Genomic DNA, 16,715 nt, shown 5'->3' on the forward strand with positions numbered 1-16,715 from the left:
CAACAAACAATAGTGACTCTAACGATGCATTACATCTGTGTTACACCCAGAATGCTACTTACCGGTAACTGATGTCTGATGATATCTGTGTGTGTGTGTTTTTGTGTTTCTAAACGTGGGAAAACTGACTGAATAATACATATAACTCTATGTATTATGTGTATCTTGTCGGCCTGGGTAATAATAATTATTCAGCTATGTTATCATTCAAATTAGATGCTACCTAATTAATTAAATGTTTTGTTTTCCCTTTTTTTTTCAGTAATACAACAGTGGGACACAGCGCTGATGTTTGTACATCATTTTGAATATTTTATTTGAAGTATATGTGATTTCTCACTTCATTTTTACATTTAAATAATTTCACTCTCATTTTTGTCATTCCTTCCTAATCCCTTTACCATCTTTTATATCAGAATCAGAAAAAACTAAAACAATCAATGGTCCATGATAATGTGATGAAACTTGAAGGGCTTCAGATGATAAAATCACTGCACACAAAAAAAGTTGATAAAATATATGTTTGCCTATAAAATGTCAAATTAAGCTGAGTCAAATCAAGTAACTTTCCTTTTGCCATATCTGTTCAAATATATTTGAAGAACAAGTAGAAACTGATTTCATATACAGTGAACCCTCGCTATAACGCGGTTCACCTTTCACGGTCTCGCTGCTTCACGGATTTGCATCGTGCATTGAAATCACATTACAACTATATGTAACGTAGATATATTTAATGTCCAGTTCTATCTATTTCAATTGTAAAATAAAGGTTACTACTTCACGGATTTCGCCTATCACGGTTTCTATTTGGAACGTAACCCCCGCGAAAAACGAGGGTTCACTGTATACATATTGTCCAGCAGTGTTATTGGCAAGTATAGTGTAGCGGGAATATTTTCTTGCAGGCACATTTCTGCGTGCTTACTGTGTTCCATTTCATCTGTATGAAGTAAACACACATTATTGACACAATACTGCATGTACATTATTGGGTCAAATGCAATTAAGTGATATTTAGTTATTATTAGGGCATATTCAGATTCCAAAAAAATACACAGAATGACAATAAACCAGAAAGATGCCTCATGTTTAATGCCCCGTTCCAAATCTCTTTCTCTCATTGTCTCTCTCTCTCAGAGCTAATCTGATTGGTGCATAAATCATGCTGACATCAGCACGGGTGGAAGTTGGCCTGCTCCTGCACAGACACACACACACACACACACACGCACACACGCACACACACACACACACACACGCACACACACACACACACACACACACACACACACACACACACTGAGGCTCCTCAGTGAGGTGAGAGCAGCGGCGTGCTCCACAGTGATCATGTGGACAGTGGATAACAGATCTCTCTTTTATCATTCCCTGACTTTCCTTGACATTTAAAAAGCCATTAACACCACTGAGATTCACCCTCGTGTACATTTCATATGGAAGCACGCTTCCAACACACATACATGCTTGCTTGCCATTCACTCACGGGGTCTCGACACTCTTGTGTGTGGGGGAATGATCTCAATGATAGTGCAAAGCCCAAATGACACAGACAGAGCAGTGAATTACACCTTAATAAGCTTTTCACACCTGCCCCCTGTTCTGTAAGATTAAAGGAAAGAGATTCAGTCCACTGCTGGTGTATTGCAACAGTGCTCAGACCCAGCTAGCGAAACACTTATCAGTCCCTGGTTGAAATCAATGACATTTTGGGGCATTGATATTCTTGATCAAGATGCAGTGCCTCCCCCTCCTCCCCTCCAGCATGGTGACAAATAGACAGCAAGTGTCTGTTGTCTTGGAGTGACTAACTCTGTGAATGGTAATTATCCACCAATCCAGCCATATATACATGGGTATACTGTAAACACTAACAGCATAATAGTATTTACTGCTGAGCACTGTATTAATTTATGGCCCATTATTGTAAAGCCCATCGTTACAATGTGAGGGAGCATTTATTGTAATCAGAGGACTGATAGAGACGGGAAACACTGCTAATGTATGTAATGTACTCGCAAGCAGTCTGCCTGACAAAACTACAGTGGCTAATGCAGCAAATGACATATGGCCTCACTCTTTGTTGTTAGCATTTATTAGCAGCGAGCGTGCGTGAGTACGAAGCAGCTATCGACTAATTATATTCCATTGTGTCTGAATGGAAAACAAGAAATGAACATGCTCCACGGTGATACAACGGTCACCCGACCACTTAATCTGGGAATGAATGAAACCGAAACTAAGCTCGTGGTTCAGCTGGCCCTGCAGTATGAGTCATGACTAGCAGTGATATACAGCAGATACAGAGATTGAATTCAGTCATTTAAATGCATGTTATTGTAATTCTGCAGATGGCAGAGCCACTTTCGGTGATTATGGATCGGACCTTTTTAAACTCCTCTGAAAATGTCTTTATATCTTACATCCCTGAGGGTATGCAGAAAGACATGTTTGCATTTTGAAAATCATGAGAGGGAAAAAAAAAAAGAAAAAGGGAGAGACAAAGTCAGAGTGTGCTTTAGGGAAGGGTTGACTCCTGGTTTAAGGTAGTAGGGGTCATGGGTGTGAAATAACTGGTATATTCACAGATAAAAGGGACAAAAAAATTACAAGAGAGAAGAGATGGGTCGTCAAGGAGTCAAGGAGAGAGGCAAAAAAAAAAATACTGAACGTCTGTAAAACACTTCTGAAACAGTGTATTTTTTATTCTGGATATGTGTATCTGCTCCTTAGAAGGTGTTTCAGAATGAAATGTGTTTTTGTTTCTAAACTTTAGGGCAGCTATAAGGCTTGTAGCATGTGTTGGAAACAACAGCTGGATTCTGAGTAAATACTTTACTGAGTGAAAGAGAGGATGAGGAGGAGGAGGAGGAGGAGGTGGTGAAGGAGGAAGGGATCTAAACAAAGAAAGTCCCATTCTCTCTATCATCTCCAACAAAGGTCTGTTCAGCAGAAGATATGACTCTGACAGTCTGACTCGCTCTTAGCTGCACTCTTAATGCTGCGGGCCAAACAGCCTGCAACTCTAGATAGTAGGTGTTTTTACTCGCATCCGTTTTCATCATGCGCAAGAAAGTTTGGCATTAATTCACATCTCTGTTATTAGAGTTTCCACTCACTCCGATAGGCGACTGAATTTATCTTCGCTCGTGAACATAATGAGCTCAAAGACGGAAGATGCTCCACCCGAGTGATGCGTTGTTTATCACTCCTTCTTCACTTGCGTTCAGTTTTGCCTATCATCCTCCTCGGTGTATCATTTTGTATTCAGTGCAGTGTTATACAGTAGTGTCTGGTCTCTGTTGTGCTGTGCTGCAGAGGATTGTGATGCACTGGGTCTCACCCCGTGTCCATCACTCTGCCTGCTGTAAGTCAGGCAGGCAGCCAGACAACCTCCCACCAGAGAGAAATAGATGAATGGTGGGATTTGGAAAAGATGCATAACAACAGCCCTGCTATGACTCAGAGCGTCAGCGCTACGTCAAAAGTGGATCTGAAAATTGTTTTAGAGACGAGGGAGCACGAAGGAAAGAGAAAGAGGACTCGGATGTTATAAAGATATAATCATGAATGGCTATGAGAGAGAAGTGAGCGAGCAGCTTAGAGATGGAGAGAAACCCAGTGAGTTATGGGAAAGGTGGAGTGAGTGAGATGGTGAAGACAGAGAGAGAGAGAGAATGAAAGAGAGCAACGAGACAGACAGGATGAGTTATGGAGCTACAGAGAGAGAGAGAGCTTTCACACATGGAGACAGCCTGGTGATTTAGGGCTAAAGGACACTGAGACAAGCTCTGCTGCGAAAGGTGATAGACCTAAAGCGGTGTAACAGATCCACTGCAACACTACAGCGTTGACTGTGTCAGCACTGGAGCATCTGCGCCTCCTCTCTTATCTTATCTGCGCCAGCATTCATGCACCGCATGTTATGAGGACAAGTGCATCACAAGAGCACTTCACTATTAGATAGAGACACTTTCAAATGAGAGCAGTAAGCACATGTTTATCTTGTGTATCAGGATGAAATGATAATGCGCACATACTGCAAGGAAAAATTACACGATGGAACGGAAACATTACTGTCACTGACAGTATACCTGCGAGTCCTACACAACTAACTGCAACGAAATAATTTGTCTTTATGTAGCAAAATAACCGAGCTGAGTGTTTTCTAATCTTGTGCTCCTATTGGCAGGACAAAGGCCATTATAAAACGCAGTGAACATTACAAAAATTACTTTTGAGGCTTCAGGTTTGGTTGAGGATACTTGAGCCATGGTGAGAAGAACTACTCGACTGTTTGGCTCAAACAGAAACAGCACAGGTCAAGATGTCTCGAATTTTAGTCCCCAGCACGAGTCGAGCTCCAGAAACCTTGCATTTTTTTTTAATGTTTACAGTGAGCTGCCATTCAAAGCACTAACCTAACATAGTACAATTTCAAAGTACTCTCGCTTCACTTGATCATTTTCCCTTGATGCTATTTTATACTTCCGCTCTACATTTATCTGACAGCTGTAGTTACAATTCAGCTTAAGATTTGACTTAAAAGGTAAATAACAAGCTTTTGAAATAAAACACATTGTTAAAGATTAAACCGTTGGTTTCCAACCTGTATGTCTCCAATAACGTCTTACAAACAGCAGTGTGTAGTCGGGTCACATTTCAGATGTCTATAGTTGTTAACGGCTCCACGGTCTAAACATTTTTTACATCGTTTAATTTCACCAAATGATTCAATATCTTCAAAAAAAAAAAAAAAAATCAAAGATTAGATATACAAATCCCAAAACAAAAAAACTGATTTTTGTATCAGAAATTCTTTTTTTTCTTCTTTCCTCTCCCAGTAATCCTCTGATGACTATCTGCTGCCCCCGTAAAACTGGATATAAAGTAGTTCCAACTAGCTCCACCTGCAGCAGCTACAAGAGTAACATGCTGCTCACACACTGATTCTCCACTATTAATAATCTCATGATGTCACATAATAATATATCAGTCAGAGGGACCAAACCAGTACTTAGACTTTAATACTTTAACTGCATTTTTCTGCTAATACTTCTGCACTTTTACTGAAGTAAGATTTTTATCGTAAGACTTTTACCTGTGATGGAGTATTTACACGCTGCTGTATCGGTACTTTTTCTTTGGTACAGAAACTGTGACAAATATGCTTTGTAGTGAGGTTTTGCAACACTATAACAAAGCAATGCTCTTTCCGCCACAGAAAGACAACAGTTACACTCACACAGCCACGCCATGTTGTTTCCAGCTTAATGTAAAAAAAAAAAAATAGGGTGTTTAAAGTAATGACCAGTGTTTGTGTTTTTTGGTGAGAAAAATTACAGCTTTGAATCTGCCCGAGCACATTAGCCTCATTGCCCTGCACGAACACTCTCTGTTTATAAACACTATTACAGCTGAGTAAACCAGTCATATTCATATCAGGGGGTGTGTGGGTGTGTGTTGGTACAGAGACAGCGCTTTAACAGCCGCAGGTATTTGTATGGCAGCACGGTCGTGTCTATATTTGGGCGGTGTGAGGCGGTCACTAATCCATCTGACCTTCTGGCTCATTTGCATGCGCCGGCCCCCCCTGACTGAGAGATGCCATGACCTTTATTAGCTAATTAAGAAACATAACAGAAATAAACCTGACAGAATGGGAATGGACATGCACACACACACATAAAGACATATACACACACTCTCAGCGTGGTTGCTGACAGAATGAGGATGGGGGTGGGGGGGTGGTGGGGGAGCAGACAGGGGGCAGACTGGGAAAAAAAAGACATGAGCAGAGAGAAATTTGGCATTCATCAAATGCAAACAACCACATCCACACACGACTGTGTGAAGATTCTCTGTAATATTCTCTATCACAGCCTCTTGAAGGAAGTGTTACCACACACACACACACACACTCTTGATCATTACATCCGCCAGCAGACATTCAAGCATTATAGTATTATAGAAGTAGTTTCTCTTAATCACATACTGAGCTCCTTTAAATCTTTGTGTGCTGGAATAAGAGAAGTAAATCTCCCCGTCTCTGCTGTCTGCTGCCACTTAAGTGTAGTCGGCCTCTTGTTCTCTCCTCCCTCTCTCACTAAGGACTCATAATAAGCTGCTGGACCCCTCAGGCTACAGAAGGAGGAGGAGGAGGAGGAGCAGGAGGAGGAGGAGGAGGAGGTGGTGATGGTGTGTGTGTGTGTGTGTGTGTGTGTGTGTGTGTGTGTGTGTGTGTGTGTGTGTGTGTGTGTGTGTGTGTGTGTGTGTGTGTGTGTGTGTGTGTGTGTGTGTGTGTGTGTGTGTGTGTGTCCCTGTCCCCTCACACCAGAGACAGACAGCAGTAATACAAACAGGAGTGTATGAATCCAAACACACAACTACAGTATGCATCCAAAACATTTACGAGCAAATTTCAGAACAAATGTGCCCGGATGTAAATATTTAAGCACAGATAGACACTCACAAATTCACATATAAACGTATACATTAAATGCAAAGTTGCACAAATTGGGGTTGTTATCTCTCACATCCTCCAAGTGTTCATTGTATGTTAATCTGAGCAGTAATCTGCAGAGAGGGCAGATTATCATCTGACAAGCACCATTTTGAGGTTTGTAGGATTACGCAATCAACTACCCTCACACAGTACATCACACAGCTGAAGATACAATGGAAACACACACACACACACACACACACACACACACACACACACACACACACACACACACACACACACACACACACACACACACACACACACACACACACGTAATGCTGACACAACTAAAACACAAACATTTTATGAGCAGATTCTTTGTGCACTTTTCAGAGTTCTTTCTTTCAGTCATTTGTATAAAATAGCAATTTCTTAAAAAAAAAAAAAAAAAAAAGGTTTATAACAGACTAAAAATAATTTATTGTACTTTTTACAGCCAAATTGACCTTGAATGTAATGTTAGTGAAAGGTTAATATGATGTCAACAAAGGGTGTTTAAAACAAACTGCATAAGACCCACAGTTTCCATCACGCCTTCAGAAACAAAGGAAAGAAGGTGAAAGACTACATTGAATGAGAGAAACTGAGAAACATGAATGGACGGATGAAAAAAAAAGATTGAAGGCTGCAGCCTCTCAGTGCTACAGTGTGTCAGTCTGTCTCTGTCACTGTGACAGGCATGCAACAGTGGCGAACCCTGAATAGCTTTGTCCACACTGCTGCTCACTGGGGCTTCACACACTGACAGACAGAGCCAAGGGCTGTCCTGTCCACAGCATATCACAGTCCGAGTGCCTATTTGACTCCAGTAGCACAGCATCCTGTTTTCATCACCTATATGCACACAGAAATCCATCTGATGTCGGATAATCGTCGATATGATGGTCTGTGCCAGCTTTCGAAAAAAAAATGAAAGATGGGATGCTGGTGATTCACATCTGTAACTAACCTATTCCTAATTATTGAAACCTGAATTGGTGTGTTGTGAAATCAATGCAAAAAAGCAATTTCATGGTAAAATGAAGGACAGCCAAAAGGTGATAAAACATAGTCTGCGATTTATTGTTTAGTCACAAATATTAGGTTCCTTTTGTGTGGCTTATATAGATTGTTAATGTACTAACATTTCTTTTAAACTACATGAATATTATCCTTTCATCCTGACTGTCCAATCAGCAAACAGCACCAGGGAGAAACTGTTGTGTTAAACTGACTGTTATGACTAAACATGGGTGTTAAAAACGTCACTAATTGTATTGCAATAATTGCTCAAATTGAATGTAGTTGAAGATCTGAGTTACACTCTGAGTTTCCCTGCAATAACAAGTTAAAAAGTCTGCTGTGGAAAAGGCCTATTAAACTAATTCATTTGGGAACAGTAGACAGGAGAGTGCTCTGATGCTCGCAAAGCATTTACAGTAGTTTCAGGTTAGCATAATTTATTCATTTCGTAAAGCTAGATTTATTTAAATTGATATTGATTTATTGCTCAGCTTTCAAACAGAAAGATGACAGACTTCTGAACATGTTTTTCAACCCTTGATTTAAATAAAGATGTACTAAATTGTATTGATCCCAAAGAGGAACCTGGCCCATCGCAGTGGCACATGTGCAGCAAATGTATGGTTAATTTACTTGTCTATGCATGGCATCTGCTTATGATACTGTATGTCTGCACCTTTGTACTGCATGTTCTATCTTTTCTTCTGTGTCCTCATTTGTCTGTCTGTGTGGGCTTCCTCTGCCTCTCTGTTTGTTTGTATTTGCCACTGTGCCTTTGTACTGTGATGTCTAAGGCTGTGATTTTTATCCTCCCAACATTCTAGTAAATACTCAGACAAAATGCAGCGCACTCTGAGGAGCCTCGGGCCACTGCAATCAATCAGGGAGAAAACAACACAAAGATCAGGCTGTTTCTGCTCCATAAAACAACCTTCAGAACAGCAGCAGCCATTCAGTGTCTGGGATGTAGAATTAATACTCTCTCGCTTTCTCTCTCTTTATTTTTCTGCCATCCTCTTTTTCAATCACTATATCAAAAAACTGTCACAAATACTGCGGTGAGGGCTGTAAACTGCATTTGTGACAATGTGTCTTCTTCACTGTATAATTTACCCAGTGGGTTCTCAGCATAACCAGTCAAAGTTCCCTCTGGGAAAACCTGGTGGTGGATGAAAGCCAGTGAATCTGTAACAACTCCAAACCAAGGCCACAGCTTGAATCCTGAACATCTGTAATGCAACAGAAAGTCAGCGCAGTGTTTGCCTTACTTACAGGCTATAGGATCAGGGATAATGTTTTATAAATATTTGATGGTTTCCTAGCAGGGTCTTATATGGCAGAGAGAGTGCAGCATTCTGCCTGATGATCAAGGAGAACTTCAAGGCATGCTTTCACACATGCAAATGTAAAGACACATTAACACACAGAAACAGCAATGCGATCTCGTACGGCCAACATACACATTAACGAGAATGCACACAGACACAGACACAGACACACACACACACACACACACACACACACACACACACACACACACACACACACACACACACACACACACACACACACACACACACACACACACACACACACACACACACGTGATACAAACTGCTCTGTCTGTCTGTGTCTGCACTGCATTGGGTTTCACTTTCGGCATGTGCTTGGTTTACAGATGTTGATCATGTCTCGCTGAGCTTGCAGTGAAAAGTCAGATTCTTTACATCTCTGAGACCACTGCCACACACACACTGCAACTTGTTATTCTTTGACAGAAACTGCTTCGACTGTCGGCAGAGGCTGCAAACATTAGAAAGCTTCTGTAAAGTTATGATGAAGTACGACAAGACAAGGGGCATTTTTCTTAAATACCACAATGTTTTTCCTGTAGAATGTAGAGAGATTAGTACTGCCGGAGAAATTGTATTAAACTACAGGGCTGTTAAGGCTGCCCCTTTCTACACCCCTGAAAAGAAAGTCTCAAAATGTTTCTCCATGTATGAAATGTCAACCGGTGTAAAATCTTAAAGTGATCAACGCTGCAAGCCGAGAGACAAAGAGTGTTTTTCTCCCTCAGAGCCGTATGCAGATGGCTGGTGATGTATGATATTAACCTTTGCTATTCTAACTCCTGTCTATACTACCCTCTCTCCTCTACACACATGCTCACACACACACACACACACACACACACACACACACACACACACACACACACACACACACACACACACACACACACACACACACACACACACACACACACACACACACACACACACACACACACACTTGCATGGCATACTAAATCATATTGATCCACCTTTACAGAGACAGCCCTGTTGTTTTTCTCCCTCTTGGTCAAAATCTGTTTGCGAGTTGTCAGGAAATGATGCAAAATTGTCTCATATTTTATTTTGGAAGTCAAGATATATTATAAGTGTCTAATAACTTTTTCCTGAGCATCTCAAAGTAAGTAAACCTGCCATAGGTGCAGTATATTTTACACAAATTAATTTGATAAATGTGTAAGTCCTCAAGTTTTTTCCTTGGCTTAGATTGCTTGTCAGTGGCAACATTTTTAGACAAATGGGCTCCTTGGTTTTAGCGTCGCTCCTCTCTTTGTCTCCTGAATTGTCAGTTTTAGCGAGGAAAAAAAAAAAAGAGCTGAGGGAGGATGAGAGAGGAGGCAAAGTATAAAAACAAATTGGCACAGAGGGATAAAGTGAGATATCAAAAGAGTGGATGGTGAAGGATGAATGAAATAGAGTATCAGACGTGCTGTGGTCTCTAAGGTCAGGGTCTATATCACTCTCTGCTTCTGAAACAACAACCACCACAAGAAGCATCGGGGAGCCAACCAATCTGGGCTACTGCATTGTTCACTATCTGCTGGAAAAAAAAACCCAGCTCGGTCTCTCTCTCTTTCTTACACACACACACACACACACACACACACACACACACACACACACACACACACACACACACACACACACACACACACACACACACACACACACACACACACACACACACACACACACACACACACAATGTCTCCTCACTGTTCATATCTGGAGAGAAAGAATAGAGCGTGTTCCTTATTGTCCCCTTAGTGGTGATGTGGGGGTGTGTGTTAGGGCTTGATTGTTACTGGTTTACATAAGGGTATTAAACTCTAGCATAGCACTATCTATCTGAGCCAGGCAGATATATTTGTGTTGTGGTTCCTTTATGCATTTGTTATTTCCAAAGAGGATTGGGATGCACCAGTGGAAGAGAGGATAGATAGCTTGCTGATATTACCCTCTTCCTCTCTCCCTCGTTTCCTCCTTTTCCCTCTAAAAACCAAACTCTTGCCTGTTACTGAGTGTATACGTGCGAGTATTAACTGTGTGTGCATGTTTGTGTATTGCCTCCAGAAACAAAAGCGGGTAATTAATTAAAGAGAAGTGCACTTTGGCGCCATTGTCCTGTTCAACAACTCTAACAGTGTTCAGCATAGCAGCATTCTGTGATATTCCTCGGAATAATAGCTGTTGTTTTCAATCTGAAATTACGGACATATTAGCATTGTGTAGATGCATTTTGCTAAACCAATATTATGTGCAGAGATTTTTTTTTTTGCTGTCCATTTACAAACATACTGTACAATAATATATGCAAGTGGTCAAATACATTTACACAAGTCCTGTGTATATATTTAAAGGCACTTTAAAGACACAAAAAATGTCCTTGTCGCTTTTTACAACTACGTTTGTTATAAATCACTTACTACATGTTTGTATGTTGCCTATAAATGCTAACTTGGGGGGACTTTAAAGGCTAACTGTAGCGTTGATGACCTCTCGTGGTGCTAGAGTTTCTCTACAAGTGAGCACAAGTATGAAAATGCACAGACACGCACAGGTCATTTGATACACAATTTTACCTGTCGTGTCACGTTATTCCAATGATCTGCATGAGGCGGTATGTGTCATCATAAAATTAAGGAGAAGGAAGGCTATAAGGTAATAAACATTGACATAAACAATGCCAGATATACAATACTTGAGTTGAGGCTGAGAGTTGAGTTGTTGCTAATGCTGGAATAGGCACTTTTTATCCAGGATTTTTGGCCACTGAATAGAGCCTAATATCTGAAGGGATGTGTATGAGCATCTGCATTTGTAGAATACCCAACTGGAGCTCCCTCTCCTGCCTACCCCAGGTTTACTGTAAAGTTTTGTTTATTTACAAGGAAACATATACAGGTTATCCTCAAGTAAAATGTTATAAACAATACCCTGATAGGTCCCTTCTGCATAGCAAGGTATGCTACTTTTGATTCTGAAGAATAAACTTCCGTAACTTGTAAAATTTGTAAAATACATTGTAGTACTTTTACTTAAATAAAGGATCTGAAGACAGAATAAATTCTGAATTGTGTCTTTCAAATGCACATCTTTCAGAAGGCAGCCATTATTTTGAGAATTCCCCAATCTGCATGTGTCTGTGAGCTTCTGAGGATCAGGCAGGAGAGGTTAAATCAAAGTGGAGTCAATAACTTCATCCCTCCCTCCTGATCTGCTGTACTGTGCTGCTGGAAATGCCTGCTGCTCGGTCTGTGGCTCGTGAAAGAGGAGGACAGGATGGGGTTCACCACTTTCACAAACACCAAAGGAGGGAAGACTCATGCCGGTAACACAGAGGATGATCTAAGTCTCTGGCGCACACACACGTAGAGACACACATTTATCTGCACACATTCGCCGATAGAAAGGCTTCCTCACTGTGTCTGGGAATGATAATGAGCTAAATTCTCTTTTCTCCCAACCTGAGAGTCCAGTCATGGCCACAGCCCCGGCTAAATCAATATCATCATCCATAATCTTTATTGTGGGATGAAACACAGCATAAATCAGCACAAAGCCTTTCACACCTCCCTCTCTTTAGCAGCCTCCAATTGCATGCAGCGCTCTCTTGGGCCGACAACGCTTTCTTTTCAGTACAGAGAGGCTGCATCCCAGTGTCTCCGGTCTCTGCAGCACCTGCTCATGCATATATCACATGTTTGTTTGGTGGTTTCGACTGTGCTTCATCAGCAACAGATGTGAAAGGTGAGCCGAGAAAGCAATGCAGGTGTCCATTGTGAAAAAGGAATTGTCTTCTACCTGCGGGCAATTGGCGGAATGGGACGATTTTTAAATTGTTAAATCTTCCATGGAAAAGTGAGAGTTTAAGCAGGACAGAAATCTCTGTGTGTACATTTCTGTGTGAGTCGTTTTGTGTGTGTGCATCTTCCAGCTCGGCTCTCTGTGAGTGTGAGTAATGAGGTTTGGAGAAGAAAGCTTAGCCAAATCCTCTCATCAGTCTTCACTCCTTCAATACCAAATCAGCAGGCTAATTCAATACCCAATCACAAGGCTAATAGCATCCAGCCGAGAGTAGAACCAATGAGAACTCAGCTAATGGACCTTGGGGAATAACTAGCTGGACAAAAAGTTAGTGCAAGAGGAAGACAGAATTTCTTTTTCTGTAAAGAAATTGTACTGTCTAACGATCTCAGTCTGGTTTCCAATCGCCTGCCACAGTAGCTGTAAAGCAGAGGAAAAATCTCTCATTAAACTGTTTCAGACATTTGTGTCTACCCGAGCATGTCAACAGGATGAGTGTGATGTTAAATTCAAATCAGAAGCTAAAATTAAAAAGGGAAGATATTTTTGTCGATTCCCCCAGTAGCTGAGTTTAGTACTCGTTCTATTGTAGAATTACGGCCTTGTTTCAGCATTATACTGCACGCAGCTCTGTGACATTTAACATGCAAACAGATTCGTATCTCCCTCACTCATTTTTCCCTCTGGAGCCATGAAAGGTGGGTGCATAAGTGCATGGGGCTGCAGGAGTGTCCCAGCCATTGTAGTGTCACAAATCCCCTCTTCCTGACATGCACTGAATAAACTGTCACAGGCGTTATATAGTGTCTCCATAAAGCCTACCATCAAACAGTTACTACCTCCATGGCTTCAGTCCACTGCACCAACAACACAAACAAATCACTCTGTGGTGCGTCTCAGTGTTTTCAGGTGTGTGTGTGTGTGTGTGTGTGTGTGTGTGTGTGTGTGTGTGTGTGTGTGTGTGTGTGTGTGTGTGTGTGTGTGTGTGTGTGTGTGTGTGTGTGTGTCTGTGTTTGTGTTTGTGTTTGTGTGTGTGATATACTGTAAAGTGGGGTGCATACATGACTGTGTTTCCTGATATGATCATACACCATATAACCTTCTATATCTTGCTTGGTTGCAATCCATATTGACCTCCCTTTCTCAACCTCCCTCGCTAAAAGCTTTCCAGTGTGTTTCATGGCACATATTTAGTTTCCTGCTCTGCTGTTTTCTGTCACTGCACAGTTTTGTGCTTGGTCATTAAAAGGATACATCAGCATTCATCACATTTATTTTGGTGGTGTGATTCCAAGGCTGATTTAATGTGAGCATGAGTGTCCATCATAAAGACAGAATGTCTATGAATGGGAACTCTATTTAACTGACTGGGGAAGTCGTGCTGAGCCTACTTCAGGGCCTTTCTACCGAGCACATACTGTATCTCGAAAAACATGGGTATGACTTTAGGTAACAGGTCAGCTGTCAACTCTTCTTCATTTTACGCCAGAGGGGTGACGCCTCATCTTCAACTATTCTAAAACAGCCCGATATCAGGTCAAGGCGTGTAATACCAGTCAGTCCATTGGAGGATGCTGCGTCAGTTTTGCCTCATGTAGGTGTAAAAAGTATATGCATAAATGACCGGGTTCGAAGAAGGAGGTCATGTGACGGAGGTCATGTGAAGAAGTACAAAGAGTTATAAAGTCCAATAGCAGAAGTGGTTGGGGGGCGGTTGGAGAAAACAAAGATGGGACTTTCATCTGACCAACAGTGTTCGAGTCTGTGAGAGAAGTAAATGTGGCTTTCTTTTAAGTAACGCAAGTATGTCATGTACATGAAGTAGCGTATGTACAGTAACTTATGTTAAGTAATTTATGCAATGTATGTAAGGTATATTTGTCAAAATTACATATTTTAAACGTTAACCATTGTTTTGTGGCCCAACCCTAAGGCACCTTACTTTTCTTGCCTACATGAGGCAAAACATGAAATTGACCCAATGTCTTCTGGTGGACTGATGAGTGGTATGTCAGATTTCCTCCAAAGACCAGGATACAATTCAGCTACAACAGATTTTAAGTTCGAGTTGCAAAATGTTGTCCTTTAGAGCAGGGTTCTGGGAATTGTAAAGGGTCACTTACTAATGCAGGAGGCAGAGCTTTTTTTTAAAGAATGTCTGTGTACCATGAAAACAAATTTCCGCACTACATCAGAGAATAACCATAACAGCCTCGAAGCACTGGATATCACACATTAATGATATACTGTACAACAGTGTGAGGGTATGTGAGGAGGAAATTCCCTTTAATCTTCTTCATGACTACATCATCTTTTATTGGTGGACAAAGTGAATCTCGGGCTCCAGCCTCAGTCCCATAGAAATGACAATTGATTTGCAGGTTATTTCCTGCTTCCTCTGAGCTAATTGAAATAAAGTGGGACGGTAGACTCAGGCTCTGCAGCATCTATCAATACTGCAGCTTTACAGTGGAGAGCCTCATACCTACTGCTGTGGCTTAACCAATCCCACAGAATATTTGTTTTGTTGTTTGGTCTTTCACTGTGTCAATACTTTATGTGTGTGTTCGTGCAGCCGGGTGTATTAGAATTCCATTTAATGACTGTGTCATTAAACACTGCAAGTAAGTAAGTAAAATAAGACACAATGAATGGCCTCGAGTGTAAATGCTGTGCATGAGTGTTTGTTTGTGCCTGTGTTCATGTGCTTTTTTTTGTGACATTTAAGTTTATGAAGTCTGCAAAACAGAATATTTGTTTTCTTCGCAGTTTAATATCAGAAATCATATATTGGATCAAATTTAACAGGGATTATGAATGTATGAATTATAAATGCAAGTCAACGGACCCCACCGATGAGAATTATGGGCGTTTGAGCCTGTATCATCAGAGCAGGGAGTGAAATGTATTACCATACCCCTTCTAATGCCAACATAGACACTAGCGTGCGCACACGTGTGCACGCGCACGCACGCAAACACACACACACCCACGCATGCACGCACACTGATTATTAACGCCTTTTTACATCAATCGTGGTAAGCATACTTTATATAAATACAAAGTATCCAGCAGTGCACATCTGTCCACGCATATGTACAGCAGGAGAAAGGGAAGAGAAACAACTCGTTGCTCATGTATGGAAGGCAACAGAAGAATAAGTGTTGACGTGTGTGCACGCGTTTATGTGCAAGCTTCAGGAGCTGCGTTTTATTTACTTATAATGTCCCAGCTGTCGTGAACAGCTGGATGTTACACAGATTAAACTGGTGAGTGTATGGAATCAGATGTACAGTACAGTGTCATCGCTTTCAGATAAACCACTGGGGGAATTTATCCCAGATGAAATTTGACAAAAAAAACTCAACACTGTTCTAAGGTCTGACGTTTCACATTATCCAAGGCTACAGCAACTTTTTTTAAAACATTGCAGTCATTTTGCAGATGCTTTTGTCCAAAACATACGAGTAAAGGTTTATTTTATGTTCAATTTGTGTTGATGCAACATTAAATCTAAAGACACAACAAAAATCATTGTTTGGTAGTTTTAACACGCTACATTTTACATACAAAACATGGATTTCTCTAGATTCTATTTGGAAATTACATTTGAGAAAATGTATATTCGACTTTAATTTCATTTACCGTTAAATGTTTTTAAAAAACAGTTTGTCTTTTTGCTGCTTTTTCCCCCAACCACGGTAATGATTTCAGTCAATGTCTTCCAATGGTTTAATCAAACTCTCGTTAGAATGCAAGATACACTGAATCATCATTAAATCTATCTGCATATTACCTGTGCTGCTAAACTTGGCTATGAATCTCATTTGAATCTTATTTAAATTCCGCCTATGAATCTCAATTAAACAGAGATTCAAACATAGAAGCATACCATAGGAAATGTGGATGTGTACACACACACACACACTGCACCTGCTGTTATCATTGCTGTTGTTTTAACGGTGTTCGGTTTAATTAATTTGTTTTGATACTCAAGACAAATCCTTTACAAATCCTCATGTGGT

The 16,715-nt window shown here is 40.8% G+C and overlaps 1 protein-coding gene across 2 annotated transcripts in view; it reads right to left on the reverse strand.

The window, feature by feature from the left end:
• The window catches only part of mafb (MAF bZIP transcription factor b), a 46,950-nt gene that overhangs the window by 9,688 nt on the left and 20,547 nt on the right, over positions 1–16,715 (reverse strand). The window lies entirely within an intron of this gene.

Source organism: Brachyistius frenatus, unplaced genomic scaffold, assembly GCF_029030835.1.
Source record: "Brachyistius frenatus isolate BFR_SWC_R1_liver_20210118 unplaced genomic scaffold, ASM2903083v1 Contig_39, whole genome shotgun sequence".
Taxonomy (NCBI): Eukaryota; Metazoa; Chordata; class Actinopteri; family Embiotocidae; genus Brachyistius; species Brachyistius frenatus.